This window comes from Pogona vitticeps, chromosome 2 (assembly GCF_051106095.1).
Source record: "Pogona vitticeps strain Pit_001003342236 chromosome 2, PviZW2.1, whole genome shotgun sequence".
Taxonomy (NCBI): domain Eukaryota; kingdom Metazoa; phylum Chordata; class Lepidosauria; order Squamata; family Agamidae; genus Pogona; species Pogona vitticeps.
The window spans coordinates 140649901-140668263 of NC_135784.1; the positions used below are offsets into that span (position 1 = coordinate 140649901).

An 18363-nucleotide genomic window follows, 5' to 3' on the forward strand; every position below is an offset into this window, starting at 1 on the left:
ATCCCCTGGCAGAGGCATAAGAGCATGATCATAACGCTGGCATCTCTGCAACAGAGAATGTTTGGGGCACTGGGATTTAATTGAACACCTCTTTAATTAATTCACCTGTTTTTCTCCCCATTTTCTGCATCACAACATACTCCGCGAGTAAAGAGAGCCAGTGAAGATTTGCTCATATAAGAAATCTTTTCCGCATACCAGATCATTTCCAAAAGACATTCCATGACCCTCCAGGCAAATAAGAAGTACAAGTGGATGGGACAGAACTGCAGCTTGAAATTGATAAAAAATATAGTCAAGAAATAATTTATTATACTGGTTCCTAATCTGAGGTCGAGACCCCCAAGGGGGTTGTAAAGTGTTTTTTTTGGGGGGGGGGAGGGAGATCAGGGAGAACTCTCAGAACCACTGTCTATCATTTTCTTGAAATCATGGAGAGTGTGTGAAGTACTGGATGTTTGGAGGAGGGCTAACAATCTCCCTATCTACAAAAAAGGTGGGAGCTTGGGAACTACAGAATAGTCAGCCTGGCATCAATCCCAGGGAAAATTCTAGAGTGCGTTATAAAGCAGTCACTAGCAATAGCTACCTTGACTCCTTAACGTCATCAGGTCCTTTCATGAGGGAATGAAGAGCACTGTAGTTTTTGATGGCTCTACATCAGATCCCTTTGACATCCGAAGCGGAGTGAAACAGGGCTGTGTCCTTGCGCTGACCCTGTTTGGGATCTTTTTTGCTGTCATGCTGTAGCAGCGGAAGGTGTCTATCTATGGACTAAATCAGATGGAAAGCTCTTTAATCTCTCTAGATTGAGAGTGAGGACCAAAGTCCAGCTGAAATGCATGTGGGACTTGTTGCCCATTCTGCTGAAGACCTCCAACAACTTATGAATTGTTTTAGTAAGGCCTGCCAAGACTTTGGATTAATAATCAGCCTGAAGAAAACACAAGTCATGGGCCACCTCCCTCTATTACCATCTCCACGCAAGAACTGGAGGTTTTTCATGACTTTGTGTACCTTGGCTCAACAATCTCTGACACTCTGTCCCTAGATGTCGAGCTGGATAAACGCACTGGCAAAGCAGCTACCATGTTCTCTAGAATCACAAAGAGAGTATGGCTTAATAAGAACCTGACAGCATATACACCAAGATTCAGGTATATTGAGCTTGTGTCCTGTACTGCAGTGAGTCCTGGACCCTTTGTGCATGGCAGGAGAGGAAGCTGAACATGTTCCATATGCATTGTCTCAGACACATTTTTGGTACCACCTGGCAGGACTAAGTTCCAAATAGAATAATTCTAGAATGAGCTGGAATTGTTAACATGTATACATTACTGAAACAGTGACATCTACGTTGGCTTGGGAATGTCATGAGAATGGCTGATGGTCAGATTCCAAAAGATCTCCTGTATGGAGAATTGGTGTAGGGAAAGCTCCCCAGAGGGAGACCACAGCTGCGATACAAGGATATCTGCAAGTGGGATCTGAAGGCCTTAGAAATGTACCTCAACAGATGGGAAACCTTGACATCTGAGCATTCAGCCTGAAGGCAGGCAGTACATCACAGCCTCTCCCATTTTGCAGAGACCCTTGTCCAGCAGGCCAAGGCAAAGAGACAGTGCCGAAAGCAGCAAAATCAGGGAGCTGGACAGGAGACAGGTTGTATTTGTCTTCAGTGTGGAAGGGATTGACACTCTCAAATTGGTCTTCTTAGCCACACTAGACACTGTTCCAAGTCAGAGCACGTTACTATGGTCTCTCAAGACTGAAGGATGCCTGATAAGCAATAACTAGAAGTCAGCATGGACTTGTCAACATTGAATCCTGTCAGACTAATCCTATCTCATTTTTTGATTGGGTAGCCTCTTTGCTAGACAGTAGAAATGCTTTAGTTCAGGGGTGTCCAACCTTTCACCTTCCCTGGGCCACATTAGAAGATGAAAATTTGGTTTGGGCTGCATGGGGGGGCAGCCCTAGCCGTCCTCTGCAGCCCCGCTCCAAGAGCGCTTACTGGCAGCTGCGATCTCAGACAGCAGAGGCTGCCAGCTTCAACTCCGGCAGCATTATGGGGCCGGGAGGGGGTCCACCTATTGACGGGGATGGCACAATGCAGTCACACAGCCCCCCTCTCCACTCCCCTCCCACTCCTTCCTTCCTTCTCCCCCATGTTGTGACGTGCCCCAGCCGCATTCCAGCCACAAGTGGCAGCAGTGTAACTTGAAACTTTGGAATTTCTTTAAAAATAAAAAATTGCACTGGGCCGCATTATGAGCCGACCTGGGCCGCATGCGGCCCTTGGGCCGCAGGTTGGACAAGCCTGCTTTAGATGTAAAATGCCTTAGCTTCAGCAAAGCTTTTGACGAAGTGCTCTATGATAGTCTGCTTAGCAAGTTAACCGGATGTGGATTTGACAGAGCAACTATCCGTTGGCTACAGAATCATACTCAGAAAGTGCTTATCAGTGGCTCCTTCTCAGATTGGGAGGAAATAACAAGTGGGGCACCCACAAGGCTCGGTCCTGGGCCCAGTGCTCTTCAACATTTTTATTAATGACTTAGATCAGAGGCTGCAGGGAATGATTATTAAATTTGAAGATAACACAAAATTGGTTGGAATAGCTAATATCCTGGAAGATAAAAACAAAATGCAAAAAGATCTTGATAGGCTCAAGCACTAGGCTGCAAACAAGAGGAAGTTAACATGGATAAGTGCAAAGTTCTACACCTCTGGAAAAAAATCAAGCACAGAGTTACAAAATGGGGGATACTTGGCTCAGTAATACCACAAGTGAGAAGGATCTTTAAATTGTTGTAAATCACAAGCTGAATATGAGCCAACAGTGTGATGTAGCTGCAAAAAGGCAGGTGTTATTTTAGACTGCATTACCAGAAGTATAGTCTCAAAATCCCATGAAGTACGAGTTCCTCTCTATTTGGCACTGGTTAGGTCTCATCTTGTGTAGTTCTGGATACTGTATATTAAGAAGGATGCAGACAAAAACTTGAACAAGTTCAGAGAAAGGCAAGAAAGATGATGAGGGGACTGGAAATCAAGACCTACATGGAAAGACTGAAAAAAACTGGACATATTTATCCATGAGAAAAAGAAGAATGAGGGGAGAGAGGGTAGCACTTCTCAAATATTTGAAATATTGCAGGATCTGTTCTCAATCATTCCAGAGTGCAGAATATGTAATAATGGGCCAAAATTACAGGAAACCAGATTTTGGTTGAATATCAATAAAAACTTCCTAACTATTCAACGAAAAAACAAAAAACAGCTGAAATCAAACTCTTTAAAACACAGGTCTTAGCTTTCCAATTAAAGAACAGAGAAGCAGAGAGGAACTTCCGACTTAGCTGGGACGGCAAGATTTGGAATACTGCCTACATTGTCAAGTATTGGGGCATCACTTTATTGAACCCTGAATTACCAAGAACATTTTTTTGTCCAAACACCAGAAATAACATACTCAGGAAACTGGCTGGGACAGACTGGGGCACACCCACGAACAGTAAGAACAACTGTTTTGTCCCTGTGCTACTCCACAGCAGAATATGCCAGCACTGTGTGGTACAAATCAACGCACACCACACAAGTGGGTGTATCATGATGAATCATGCTGGCTGCCTGAAACCCACCCTCACTGAAAATGTGCATTATTTGGCTGGCAACAGTCCTTCAGAAGTACATTGAGAGGTGCTTGCAAATAATGAACAAAACGAGGTTATACAGTACCGAACCTATCCACTTAAAGGACACCAAACCCCTAGAAAATGGCTAAAATCAAGGGAAAGCATCTCAAGCTCTAAATATTAAGCCAGAAGAGGCTAGTCTAAATCTATGAACAAAAACAATGCACATGGATGCTGAAGAGTGTATCCCACCACAACAAAATTCTAGCTGGATCATCTGGAAGTCACTTAATAGACTTAGAAGTATGAAGATCAAAGACTAATCAAATAAAATGGGGCAACTTGGATACAGGATACATTTTCTATGACTGTGGAGATTATTCAATCAATGAAGCACTTATGTGCTTGTAATTTATGCCTCGCAACATTCAAAAGAAGAATCTAGAAAATGTCCAAGATAATGCTATTGAAGTAGCCTGCTTCTGATCAAAAATGGTTTAACTTAGGAAAAATAGATAAAGAATAGAAAAATGTACAGAATAGAAGGGTTTTTAAAAACATGTCAGTTAGTATAAAAGAGAATGGTTATAAAGCCATATGGAGAGGGTATTTAACACTAATAAAATTAAATAAAATAGATTTTAAATATTCCAAGATGTGCAGGAGAGGCAATAAAGAATTAGGTACATATCTGCACTTATGGTGAGAATGTGAAGTAATACAAAGGGGTTGGAGGGATTTTTTTTTTAATTAGAGAAATATTGGAAATCAACATCAAGAACAGCATTATCACTGTTAAACAGATAATCATAATGTAAATAACTCAAAGAAAGAGATTATTATAAATATGGTAACAGCTGCTCGATTACTTATAACAAAAACCTAAAAGAACTGCATTTTTTCTACCACATGAATTGTACAATGAAATTTTTAATATTGTGATTAACGATAAACTGATATTTGAAATTAAGTTTTTTTAAAGGAGTGAAAAAGATTAATAAATTTAATGTTATATGGGGTGACTTTATAAATGCTGTATTGAATAAAGAAAAAGGGCAAAAGCCAGGGCAAGAATACATGTATTTCCGGAAAGGATAAGGGGTCTTTTAAAAGATGAAGGAAATGTTGTTCTAATAGATATGTATGTACAGTATTGTATTAATGGATGGTCCCTGGGGTGAGGGGTGAACTGTTATTTTATTTTGGTTTTAGTGGATTTTTGTATATAAACAAATTAAATTTAATTAAAAATAATTTTAAAAATGTTTCAGTTATATTAACATTTGAATTTGCTTTAAATTTTACCTATATTTCACATATGTCCATAATTTTATATTGTGCAGTGCTCTGATACAAATTAAAAAAAGAAAGACTTCATTGTGGTATGAGTCTGTATTCCAAAATGCACATAATGCTTCCCGTTCTCTGCTTCCCACAACTTAGTTACAGGTTACCCACACAACTTTAAATCTATCATACTTGTCTCTTCCTGTGGTTTATGTTTTAATGAGAATGGGCATGCTGAGAGGAAGAACACATTAACTCTCCCCAACTTGGTGCTTTAGTACGGCCTCTGGGATAAGACAGGAGTGTTTCTCAGATAGTGTCATACCTTATTCACTGATGTGAATGAGGAAAGCTCATTAGGGGTAGCTGAGATCAGCGCCGTCAGCACCATCAGGTGTGTCATGCCACAAAAGCTCCCTATCCAGATACCAGAGCAAGTTCCATCAAAACAGCTACTTATTCCAGGACAACATCAGAAGTTAAGAACAGAGGTTTTCGGAACTGCTATGCTGGCTTACTATATACAGGGTTCATTCCTCCCCCCCCTCCCCCAAATGTGAATTAGTGCTGAACATTATTGCTCTCAACCTGCAGTCCACCATCTCATTCAGTGCATGCTCAATATCCTGTATACTCTCTACTAATGAAGGAGGAGGGAAAGGCTGGGATTTTTTTTAAAATATGTGTGTGTTCTGTGCTGCGAAGTCAGAACTAAATTATAGCAATCCCAATAGGGTTTTCAAGGTAAGTGAGATATTTAATGAGTGGCTTTACCAGTTCCACTCCCCTACTGAGTTTCCATGAGCCAAGTGGGGCCTTGAACCCTGTTCGACAAGACAGTCCTAGTCCCTCACTCTATCCACTACACCACACTAGGAGGGGAGCATTTAAATTAGAATTCCAGAGCTGAAGGGTGAATTGACATGGTACGTTCTTCCATGTCAGCATTCAACCTCCTCTGCTGCACATGCAGGCCAGGCCTTTTAGACTGTCTCTTATAGCGGGGGTCCCCAACCCCTGGCCTGGTGCCAGTCTATGGCCTTGGCTGGACTGGGCCGTGGATAGAGATCTTTTGCCCCCCCCCACGCCCACCTGCACAGCCCCTTCGTGCATATGCACATGTGCCCTGCGAGGACCCCTGCCCCTTTGCACATGTGCATGCGCCATGTGAGCAACTGCCCACACACCACCCCTTTGCAAATGCACATGAGTGCAGGGTCCCCCGCTGGCCCATGCATGGATCCTGTTCCCCCCAACTGGTCCGCAAAGTCAAAACAGTTGGGGACCACTGTCTTAGTCTCTTGAATATAGTATCTTATGCACTGAGTTCAACTCATACCAACCAAGTGCTGCCTCTGTGCTCTACACAGAGACCAGAAGCCTGACAGTGAGTGCAGGCACATCAGAGTAACTGGAAGAAAGCAGAATTGCTGACCAGAATAACCAGAAGTTACATTGGAAACTAGGGGCTCAGCTTATGTGCACTCCCTGACCCCTCGAAAAAAGCTCCACACATTTTTCTGCCTGTGATAAAGGACGCCCCCCTTCTTTCCACATACAGGAGGCAACTAGATCAGCAGGTGAATACTACTTCAGTTTATGGTTGATGTGTCAACTGCACGTCGTTCCCTGAAGTTTCAAGGCCAAATCTGTGATCAGGGGTATAATGACATGGGCCTAGGGCAGGAAATGGACATATAAGGTGGTCCACTTTCTGCCTTGCTCCAAATGGCATCACCCATATACATGCATCTATCAGCTTTCTTCCCATTCCACAACCCCCACCTCTAGCATTTTTGGGCATCAACCATTAGTCTGCAAAATGGGAATGGATAGAGGTGGGTGCTAATCACACAGAGAAATAAAGCATTCTCCTCCTGCAAACCTACACACCCTTCCCAGAGCTCTGGTGAAGTGCAGCGGTTTCTTGAGCTTGCAGCTGGCATCCTGAGATCTGGCAATCCTCTTTGAGCTTAGCTACTGGGCAGCATCCTTCACCACACTCATTGACACTGAGGTAGGGTGCAGGGGAGGCCATACTGTCATAGCAACACCTTAAATCCCACCGCAGCCTCTGTCATCTGCAAAACTTGCCTCATTCTGCCTAATTACAGCGCACATGCCCCCACTTGCTCTCCTGATAAGCATTCCTTGGTTATTACCTCAGATAAATGGTCCTCTGTTGGATAAACAGGGGCAAATGGAAACAACAGGGATAAAGGACTGTATGGACGGTATGCAGAAACTGAAAACATACACCGTTTACCACAATACATCCCTATCCCTTTTGGAATAATACCGTAAGAAGGTAAAGCAGCCTCTCTGGTATCCAAGCCGCCTCTCCACCCTTGCACGTGGTCTCCCTTTCTGGGGAATCCTCCTCTGGCCCAGTTTGTTCACGCTGCCTGTACTCAGATTCCCTGCCCACCTAGTACTAAAGCCTGCCGTTCGGCCCTGGACACTTCTGCAGCGCCTGGCCCATGCCGCTTTGCCTGCCTCATTGGCAAGGCTGAGAGTTGGATCTAATCTTGAACTGATTAAATGTCCCTCATTAACGAGTTTCTTTAATTAATGGAGTTTTTGGGCTTGCTTGACTTGCTCCCTCCCTGCTGCTCACTGCCGCCTCAGCACAAACACAGGGCCATTCCCTTTCGAGTCATTTAGTGAGAGGGGCTGGTTCCTGCCGACACCGCACTTTGCCAATGGTGCCTGTCGCCTCATGCCTGATGACTCCATTTTTAACATCCCCCCCTTTATTATTTTTTTTTTGGGGGGGGGAAGAATGACATTAAATCTCAGTGAACTCAAACCTTCACAGTGCAGATACCACGTTATCCACTGGGTTTCCAGAACCACTCCATCCAGCCAAGCCTGAGGATCCTGAGCCCCCAGACACTGCAGGCCGAAATGCTTCAGTGCAAAGAGAAAGCCTCTATCTATGCTACACCTTTTCTTCCTCCTTGCCGAATAAAGAAAATATGACATCATTTCCTTTTGGGGAGTGGGGGCGGAGAAGTCTTTTGGCCTGTAACCTCCATGTGGTAAGGAAACTGTATGGGAGGTGGCCACAAATCCTGCACTGCAAAAATGACACTGTGAAGATGGTCAAGATGGCTTCCAGGTGGGATAACAGGTCTGGCATCAGTTTCTGAAGTGTATCAAGAGACAATGGACTGGCCATGATAAATTTTGCAGCAATGGCACTCACCACAAACGCCATAATTTATTGCTGAGGCAACAGAGATGCAGTTGACCCCAAGGTAACATCCAGATGTCTTGGGAGACTTATCCTGCCCACACTGCATATTTGTGAATTCGTGGTATGATCAGATGAGCAGGGGCAGGGGGTGGGAGCAAGCAAGGCAAGACTGGCCGAGGAAGCTCAGCTCTATCCCTCATTGAAATGAGGTCTGAATCAAGCTTCAGGAACCAGAGGAAAAGCATCCAAGGGCCAAACATGGCTTTCAGTTTGTAATTCATCCATTTCTGCTCAGAATAGCCAGCCACCTCTTAGTGCATTTTATAAGAATCATCATGTTAGTGTAAGATTGGAAAAACAATCCCGTAAAACTTTCTTCTCATCTACACGCGTCCGTATCCTGGCTTTAAAACTGATTTGCAGTCCCAGCACTATGTCCTATCAGTATTTCCAATCTAGCTCCCTACAGAGGACCCAAATTTCCCTGCATCTTGCACCATCACTCTCCACTGAAATTAAGCCTAAACATGTGTAACTGAATGAATCTTCCTCCTCTGTCCATCTTGTCCCCATTTCTTCCACTTCCTCCGCAGCCTTCCCCAGAGCTGAATTTTAAGTTGTAATTCCTTGGGGCAGGTGCATGTCTTTCTGCTGTTAATATGTAATGTCTGAGGCGCATTAATGGCATGATAAGGCAATATTCAGAATAAAGGAGAACAACTAGCTTTCCTTCAAGGAAAGTTACTGCTCAATATACACACACAGTTCAGAGATACTGTGTCCCCCCCCCCAAATTAGACAGGGTCTTATATTAATATTTGCTCCAAAAATACATTAGGGCTTATTTTTGGGGTTTTTTTATGTACAACCATCTACATTTATTCAAATACAGCCATGTCATCTTTTTCTGGTTGCTGCACCATGGTGGAGGGCGGGCTTTCACTTCACTGGGGCTTATTTTTGGGGTAGGGCTTATATTACGAGCATCTTGGAAAATCATACTAGAGCTTATTTTCAGGTTAGGTCTTCTTTTCGGGGAAACAGGGTAGTAGCACAACGGCCACATTATAAAACACACAACCCCCATGCATTAGTCGCAGGAGCCACTCACGTTTCTGTGCCTTCTCATCCTCCCAAAAGACTATGGCAGGGCTGCTTTGAAGGCAAGAAGAACTACACTGTGCAACATTCCCGGTTCCCACTGGCTCCTTTAAACTGGTCCCTCAGCTGCTAAGTGTTTAATGTTAGCATCTGCTGAAGTGACAAACACCCGGGGTGGTATCCTACAATGTAGTATAAATAAGATTTTGGGTGCATGCTGTGTGGCATGGATACTGTGTCCTTGCTCACCTGACTTAAATCAGGCCACTCACTTGAAAGAAGGTGGGACAGAGGAAATCAAGGGACCAGGAGATCCCTTCATTTTCTATGGATTAAAACATTATTCTGATCTTCTGTCTTGCTCCCCATGGATAGCACTATTGCAATAAAAAAAAATCACCTAATACTCAAGGAGCAATCCAAATCAACACCATCAACTGCTTAGTCAACAGTAGTATACTGTACAGGTGCCAATATTTAATGTATTGCTGCATGCATGCAGTGAGCAAACATTACACAAGTTTATTCTGGTATCTTCATAGCGATCTAGATGGTGAAAGGCAGGTCTCAAAACAGAAGCTGCCCTATGCAGTACAGCACTTCTTGCTAGCCTCGGGGTCCTGAAAAGCTGGGGACAGGGTCCTGAAAGCCGAGATTTGTCTATGCCATGGTGGTGTCAGGGGTTTCATGCACACAGTGTAGCTTCTGTCTGTGTTTCCTGGGTCTGCGCCAGAAGAAAGCTAGCTGCCAGATAAAACTATGCTCAGAGTGTTATGTTCCCAGCACAAAAGCTATTAAGCAGCAGAGCGAGGTCCAAGAAGCCCCTCCACCTCCCTACCTCAATCCCCCACAGACATCCTACTCATGCTCATCTCAGCATATCATGAAGCCAGTGGCAGGTCTGTGATATCAGGCAGTCCAATTTCCCATTGGTTCATAGAAGCTTTAAAATTTAAAAAAAGAAAAAGGAAAAAAAAAAAGGGGGGGGAAATGTCCACCCTCTGAAGTACAAAACCCCCAAATGCAGCAACCACCAATATGGCCACACACATTTCACATTTAAGCTCATTTGAAAAGGCCTGTTATTGTGACCTATTTTTAACACAGTTAAAATGGATGCAGCTTTATATAACACCCTCTTATGAATCTTACTATTCTTCCAAGAGACACCCTCCAAAATAGCTGTTGTTCATTTGCAAAGATTGTATTCACCCACTTTTATTGCCTGGCACTAGGGATAAGGTCACAGATCAAGTGGGGCTCAACTCTGGATGGCATCTGAATACTACTAGCTTTCTTTCCTTCTTTCCTTCCTTCCTTCTTGGCCTCTTTTTCACACTAATGCCTGTCGCCATGAAGCTGAGGCTGTGCTGGGGAAGCAACTGCCTCCCAGAGAAGGAACTGACGGCTCCTGCCATCATTCAGCAAAGCACTGACCTGTGAATATTTCATTACCCTCAGCAATGCACCATCCATACAAAGCAAATAGCCTGGCCAGTGGGGAACTAGCACTAGTCACATTGACAAGGGAAGGGGGAAAGAGACCTATGGGGTTGGGGAGGAGGAAACCGGATGGCAAAAAACGAACTCCCTAGCAAGAACCTGGGAGACCTGCCTCTTACATCCCCGGTGACTACAATGAAGACAACAGCATTCTCCTGAGATCCTCTCTTCTAGAGCTGTAGCCACAAGAGCAATGTGAGGTAGCCAGAGATAACTGTACCATCATGTTTCAACTGTGGGCAGGTATGGTGGCTGCCACCCACTGCTGCTATTGTTGTTTCAACTTATATACGTACAGTACTGCCCCAGGAAAATTGCAGTTTACAACACAATTATGCAAGGAACACTTATGTTTACAGCATAATTATGCAAGGAATGTTATGCTATGGCACAAAGGGAAGGCACTCCTCCCTACTGGAGCCCTCACTTCAGCAGGGTGCAGAGTCTCGTTAAGACGCCTTGGAGGCATAGCTGGGGGACTGGGCAAGCAGGGCTAAGAACCTATATCTCTGACATTAAGGCAGTGTTTCTCAACCTCGTGTGATCTTGGACTGAAATTCCTAGAAGCCTTCACCACCAGCTGTATTGGCTGCAGTTTAAGGGGGCTGCAGCTCAAGAACACCTGGGATACCAAAGGTTGGGAATTACTACAGTATATTTATACACTCATTGCACAGGACAGAATTCGCATTTACATTCCAGAACATAATTTATTGTCAAGAAAAGTTGCACAAGTGTTGCTAAGGCATAAAGAGAGAGAAACTTAGAGAAGGACAGGTGGGTGACAACATCAGTTATAATATCCTAGCCCAGGTTATACTGTTTAATCTTGATCTCCTACATTTACTACCCATCGGTAACTGAAGATTGCAACACATCACAACATAAGTGCAAGGAGGAAATTCCACTCCAACCCCTGCAGCTATTTTATTTTATTTATTTAAAATATTTTTACCCCACCTTTCTCTAAAAAAGGACCCAAAGTGGCACACAGCATTAATAAAATAAATATTCAAATTATTTAAATATTTAAAGAGAAATAAATATACTTTACAGTATAGTAAAATGTTAAACAAAAGCATATTAAAAACAGATTGGAACAGCAAAATGCTAATCCCGATTTTAAAACTCCCACTCAGACAGGCTCCACTAAAGGGAAACTTGAAGAGAAAGGTCTTCCCCTCCTTGTAGAAGGACCGCAAAGATAGGGCCAGCCTGACCTCCCGTGGGAGAAAGTGTCTGGGAGCAGTGGTGGGATAGGTTAGGGGAAGAAAGATTCAAAACATGGGACGTCTCCACAATTTAGAAGCAGATGGGTTGCGCAAGATTAATGCCCTCACCCTAATGTATGCCTCCTGATGCTGAAGTCTGGAAAAAGCATCTGAAATCACACCTGCTTGCCTGAGAACCCTGATACCTTTTGAAATTATAATATGGTACCTTGTCTTCTCCTGAATAGAGCTCTCTTTTTCCTTGGCACCCCCCCCTTCCTCTCTCTTTCTCACCCATGATGCTGTCCAGCTAAACTCACCTCAAAAAGCAAGCAGACCCCATCTCCTGTCTCCTCTTCATATTTCACCCATATGATAAAACAGCAAGCATGCTCATGTTCATTCTACTTCACTTTCTTTCTCATCTTACCACCTAGGAATCTGGATGTTCAGTGATACAAAAATGACATCCTAAATAATGCCAGGGGTGGAAAGAAAAGGAACAAATCAGACAGAACTCAGACTGCTGGCATTCAGAAAGTAAGTCTTAAGATGCTTATCCTAGAGATTTGCTAGTGTGTGCTTCAGGTGAGAAAAAGCTCATTGCTAGCCGGAACGGCAGAAAATAATGGTACAAATCACTTCTCAAAACTATAGGAGAGTACTTTCCATTTGAGGGCATGTACGTATTTCTTCTCTGCTACTCTGAATGCATGCACATAAATATGTGCAGACACATGCACGTTTGCATGTGGGGGGGCATGTGCATACCTACCGTATCATGGGGCCAGAAAGCACAAGATAACTTGCCACTCTATGGTGGCGGGTGTGTGTGTCTGATTCTTGGCTTCCTTAACCGGAAAGCAAGGAGCTGAGACAGCATGAAATATTAATGCTGTAAATGGTGCAATTTCATCTGCATTCAGCCAACTTCATGTATATTTTAGAGTGTGATGGGATGATAATGTTGTGTAACAGAGGCAAAATGGGGGACAGTGTGCAAAATAGGGGGGCACTGACTGAGCCTCCTGCTCTGTGACACTGAGTAGGCCTGCCAACTATGGCCTCTGCCTCATTGGAAGGGAAAGATTCCGTTTAGGGTGTGCAGGCTGGCAGTGTTGATCTGTGCTTCTTCTAAACTGGCAGGAGGTGAGGCAAGGGGTCAGTTCCATATATGGAGCTGCTTCAGGTACAGAGGATGGAGTAATTTTCCAGTCTTACACAGTGCAGCACCCAGAATCCCCAGGACACAACAGACAAAGTGTATGCTCAGAACACCTCTAATATACAGTACAAAGGCAGGGATGCTTGAGTCCCTAACTCAACCCAAATTGTGGAATGCCACTCTGTCCAAGAGAGACTATAGATGAGGACAATCACTGCAAAGATACCTTCTTCTTTCTGGCTAGGATTGGGATCACATTAAAAATAAAAATGTTTATAGACACTTACTTACTTACTTACTTACTTACTTACTTACTTACTTACTTACTTACTTACTTACTTACTTACTTACTTACTTACTTACTTACTTACTTACTTACTTTCTTTCTTTCTTTCTTTCTTTCTTTCTTTCTTTCTTTCTTTCTTTCTTTCTTTCTAAGCTACAAAGCTATGAGGGGTTTCAGACTCATGAACTCAGCTGAAATCTCTGTTCTCTTGTAGAAGAAAATAAAGGTATCAAAAAGCAGTCAGGGCAAAAGAACTTTTCAAGATACAACACATAATAGAAGATTAATATTAACATAGTAGTCATGTCTACGTTTCGGTGTAGTTTTCTCAGCTTATTAGGCACTTCACACAAGATTTCAAACAATCTGTAGGATGGCAGGACTCCTTGTTACAAAAACCAGGCTGGTTCTGCCAAAAATGACTTTTCCATTTTGCGTTTTCTCACTCTCCAAAATGTGTGTATTTTTCTTTGCCACATTCCTCATCTTTGGCTAGCAGCTGTTAATGGAGGGTGGTGCAGTGATGGCATCAGTACAGAGGGAAAGTTTTGTTATGTACGTTATGTATGTACATATGTACGTATGACAGATTGGGAGAACATGACATGGGGTATAATTCTGGTGGCATCCTCATGCTTCTTGTAACATGATAGTCCTTGACTCAAACTGTTTTCACTGCATTGGCACAAAAAAACAAGCCGCATCAAGGAGGAAAGAATTATATAATTGTCCTGGGATTGTGGCACAAAGTGATTACAACCCTGAATTGATGCGGAGACATCAAGAGTTCATTTCATATGGATGCAGCTTTTGTTCTTAGTCAATTTTTTTTCTTACACACAAGACTTTCATACACCTCAATTACAACCTACAACCCCTCTATTTTCTATCATGGAATTCCTCAGCATTTAAGTTCAGTTCTGTATTAAGAAACTAATATAACTGCCCCTGGCATAGTGCATACTTTCAAAGCCTTGCAAAAGACAATGGCAGTAACAAGGGAGGAATGTCCTCCCTTGTTAAGATAAGCTCTGCATTTTAATATAAAGATTCTAAAAGTCTTTAGCCTCCAATGTAAATGAATGTTAAAAGGACAGAAAGCCATTCAGGCTGGACACTTTTTCAAAACAAAGAGAATTTAAAAGGAAAAAAAAATATTCACAAATTGTTTTCCCCACACCACTTTTCCTTACTGGGGATCACAATTTCTTTGCATGAATGAGTTAGATGAGCTCCAAATGGGTGTGTGTGTGTGTGTGTGTGTGTGTGTGTGTGTGTGTGTGTGTGTATATATATATGTGTGTGTGTGTGTGTGTGTGTGTGTGTGTGTGTGTGTGTGTGTGTGTGTGTGTGTGTGTGTGTGTAGCTTCACCTTTGACCCTAGATTGTGGGGAGGAATTTGTAGGGGAAACCCCCACAGTTCTTCTTTATCCCTTTTCCTTCAATAGCAGGAGCAACTGATCAGCCATGGAGGTGTGCGAAGGCTAATTTTCAGTGTGCAGCTGTGAATTAACCACACAGCCGTTCCATTTTAAAAGATGTACTCCTGAAGCCCCATATATGTTTAGAACTAAAAAAGAATAAAGACAAAGGAACCCAGACGAAAGTGACAACCGTGGTCTTCCACATTTCTCACAACTGCAGCCGTTACTGAGGTATCTGATAAATGCCTAACACAGTAAAAGTAAAGGATGAAACACACGTGACTTCTGAAACTCCTCCTTCTTGCCCTGCAGTTGTAACGTTATGCACTGGCGTGTATGGCAACTGTCTGCCCTATAACACAGGAGAGCCCAAGTCTGCTGTAGCTGCTAGCGTAGGAAGCTACGGTACTTGGATTTCAATCCCAACTTGGTCATGAAACTCATGAGATGACCTTGAGCCAGTCACAGCCTCTCAAGTCTTCCCTACCTGACAGGATTGTTTTGAGAGAAAAGGAAGGAGGAGAGCTATGCCTGCCACCTTGAATGCACTGAAGGAAAAGTGGGGTGTAAATGATATTAACAAATAATAAATGCATCTTGCACTGCATTCATTACCATCTGGCCACAGAGTATCAACCTCAATGGGAACAGCAGTGTGGTACAGTGGTGTATTAGCAGTGAAAGGGAATCCAGTTGTAGACTGCCTTCAAGTGACAGGGTATAATAAGCTCCCTCTTTGTTTTTTCACTGTTCTCAGGCTTCAGTCACTAGAGTTGCTAATTTTTTAGCAGGCAGGTTTTCTGTGGCATTCGAGATCTGCGTGACAAGCAAACATTCACCGAGTGAAGTTTTCTTTGGCATGGAGAGGCGGTAAGGGAAAAGCTTCCACTGCTCAATAACTGCTTGCTGGGCAGCTATTAAAGACACAAGTGACATTGCCCAATGAAAATTTCACAAGCCTGCCAAACAGGATGAGTTTTTTTTTCCTAGGGTGTTCAGACATCTATTGCAGTGACATCCGCAGTTCTTGTTGTCTGGATCACAGCAAAAAAGGAAGGGGAACAAGCATGTTATAATACTGAAGAGGAGAAACAAATCCAGAAGGCTCTTTTGTTACTGGACCCTTGACCGATGCTCAGCAACGCCTACCCTTAAAACCACACAGCACGCACAGGGCACTGTTCCGTGCTAACACGTTATTACATTTAGAAAATCATGGGCATACAATTGGGATTGTGTTTACTCTCTCTCTCTCTCTCTCTCTCTCTCTCTCTCTCTGTGTGTGTGTGTGTGCGCGTCTGTCTGTCTGTCTGTCTGGGGCTTTCCTTGAGTCCTTCTCTGGAGATAAGTCATTTGAAAGCTCCATAAAAATACTATTAAAAGACACTCTAGGGTGGATTTTAGCTATTTGAGGCGAAACTTCAACCTATCCCAGAGGTTCTCTGAACAGAGTGCAATAAATTTTGACACACAATAGAATTACAACTTAATATTAAATGAATTGTTCGTCAAAAACCCCAGCCCTTCCCTGTTGTTCCCAAGCTATTTTTCTGCCCCAACCAGCCCCTGCACTTCTTCTTGATCCAAATCTTGTCCTAAGGTCACAGCGTCTGATGTGGGAGGAGAACGGCAGTTCCCTGTTCCCTTACTGTTCCAGATTCACCAACAACCACTTTTCCTTTTCTCCGAGAGAAAATCTCAAACTCTTCGGCAATGCCCAATATGAAGATCTGGAGGTAAGACAGTGTAGGATAATTTTTATTTCTCTATACACAGTTTTATATTTGAATGGACAGATTTTGTCTTCTCTGTGATAGATAACTGGCAAGTGCCTGGATAGTTATTGAGGACACAAGCTGGCTCCTTCATTTGGTCATTTCATGGACTCAGAATGGGAAAATAGCAATAGGGTAACATGGTACTGTATTCTTAAGAATGAATTTATCAAAAAGTGTTCCTATGAAAGAATATAACTGAATGACTGCAAAATTTTACAGGATTATGAACAATGTAACAGCTATGTTCTAATCTACCCAGATGACATGATGTGACAAGGGCAACGTGTGGTGTAGTTTAATCTATTCCTTTGCTCACTTCAACGGCCCATCAAAGTGAAACTCAGAACTCATATTTCACTTTTTAGCTAAACCACCTTCTGGTGAGACTTGCCACTAAGAGTTTCCTATTTGTCTCTTTGTTAAGATATGTAACCCTATTACCTCCTGGTAAGTTCCAGGAGGAAATCAGGAGAGGTCTTGCCACTTTGAAAAATGAATATTTAACTTATGTTGAAAGCCCAAGAGATTTTGCATTTGAAAATGGTTAGAAATTATGACATCAGCTCTTCTCACAGGGGAGCTTGTCATCTTTAAATCAGAGGATTTTGAACCTTCTGTGACCTTAGTCAATAACTAATTTAAGGAACAGATTGAGGAGATGGTTGGTCCCAGGGGTCGAAGGGAGGGAAACAAGAAAAATGGAGAAGAAATACTTAGGAGACAGGATGAATTTTTGGACACTACTGTCCTTTCCAAGCAACCAAATACCCTGGAGCACATCCAGTTCTCATCACAGGTTCTATAAAAAATAGTTAGAAATCAGAATCCTTGAGCCTTCTTCATACATCTTTGAAGGTTTTAGCAAAGCTACAGGCCATTCCTAATAATAATAATAATAATAATAATAATAATAATAATAATAATAATAATAATAATAATAATAATAATAATAATAATAATAATAATAATAATAATAATAATAATTCACACACTACACCTAAAAATGATGTCAACATTATATTTACCACAAAAAATCAGCAGGTAGTAGAGGAGAAAAAAAAGCCTACATGATTATATACAAGCAGAGAAAAATTACTTAAGGCAGTGAAAATGGAGAATATTTTGAAAACAAAAACAAACAAACAAAGTCTCAATATAAGAAAGATAATAAATTAAAACAGCTAGAAAAATAAATGTCTACATGGACAACATCTGAGAAATATTGATAGAAAGCATGCTCATAATTCAACATGGCTAAAACAGGGCATGGCTAAAACTGGGGACCCTTAAAAATGAAACTGAAGGCTTGTTGCACAAGATTCCAAACCAATGTGATGAAAGCTAAGATCCAAGGGATCGGTGCTAACAGCAAATGTCGACTCTGCCAAGAAAAAGATGAAACTGTGTCACACCTCAACTGTGAATGTCCGAAGATTGCACAAATAGATCACAAAGATAGACATGACAGAGTGGCAAAGTTAGTGAACTGGTCATTATGCAAAAAACGTAACTTGCTGGCCTCCAAAAACCCATGGGAACATCAGGCAGAGGTGGTGTAATAAAATGAGGAAGTCAAGATCTTGTGGGATTACCGGATTCAAACGGACAGACACCCTGAACATAACATACCAGACATATTAGTAATAGAATGAAGAAATGTCCGAATCATTGACATCGCAATTCCAGGGGACGCCTGAGTTGAAAATAAAGAATTGGAAAAACTAACAAAGCACAGAGACCTGGCAATCGAAACATCTTGCCTCTGAAAGCA

The 18363-nt window shown here is 42.5% G+C and overlaps 1 protein-coding gene across 16 annotated transcripts in view; it reads right to left on the minus strand.

Moving 5' to 3' along the window:
* The window catches only part of RBFOX3 (RNA binding fox-1 homolog 3), a 471477-nt gene that overhangs the window by 33869 nt on the left and 419245 nt on the right, over nucleotides 1-18363 (minus strand). Inside the window, exon 1 of one of the 16 annotated variants that reach the window (XM_072990696.2) lies at nucleotides 12260-13597. The exons of 14 other annotated variants lie outside the window; for them this stretch is intronic. The gene's annotated coding sequence lies outside the window, so the exon portion shown is untranslated. One more of the 16 variants, XM_020813843.3, reaches the window with a different exon arrangement.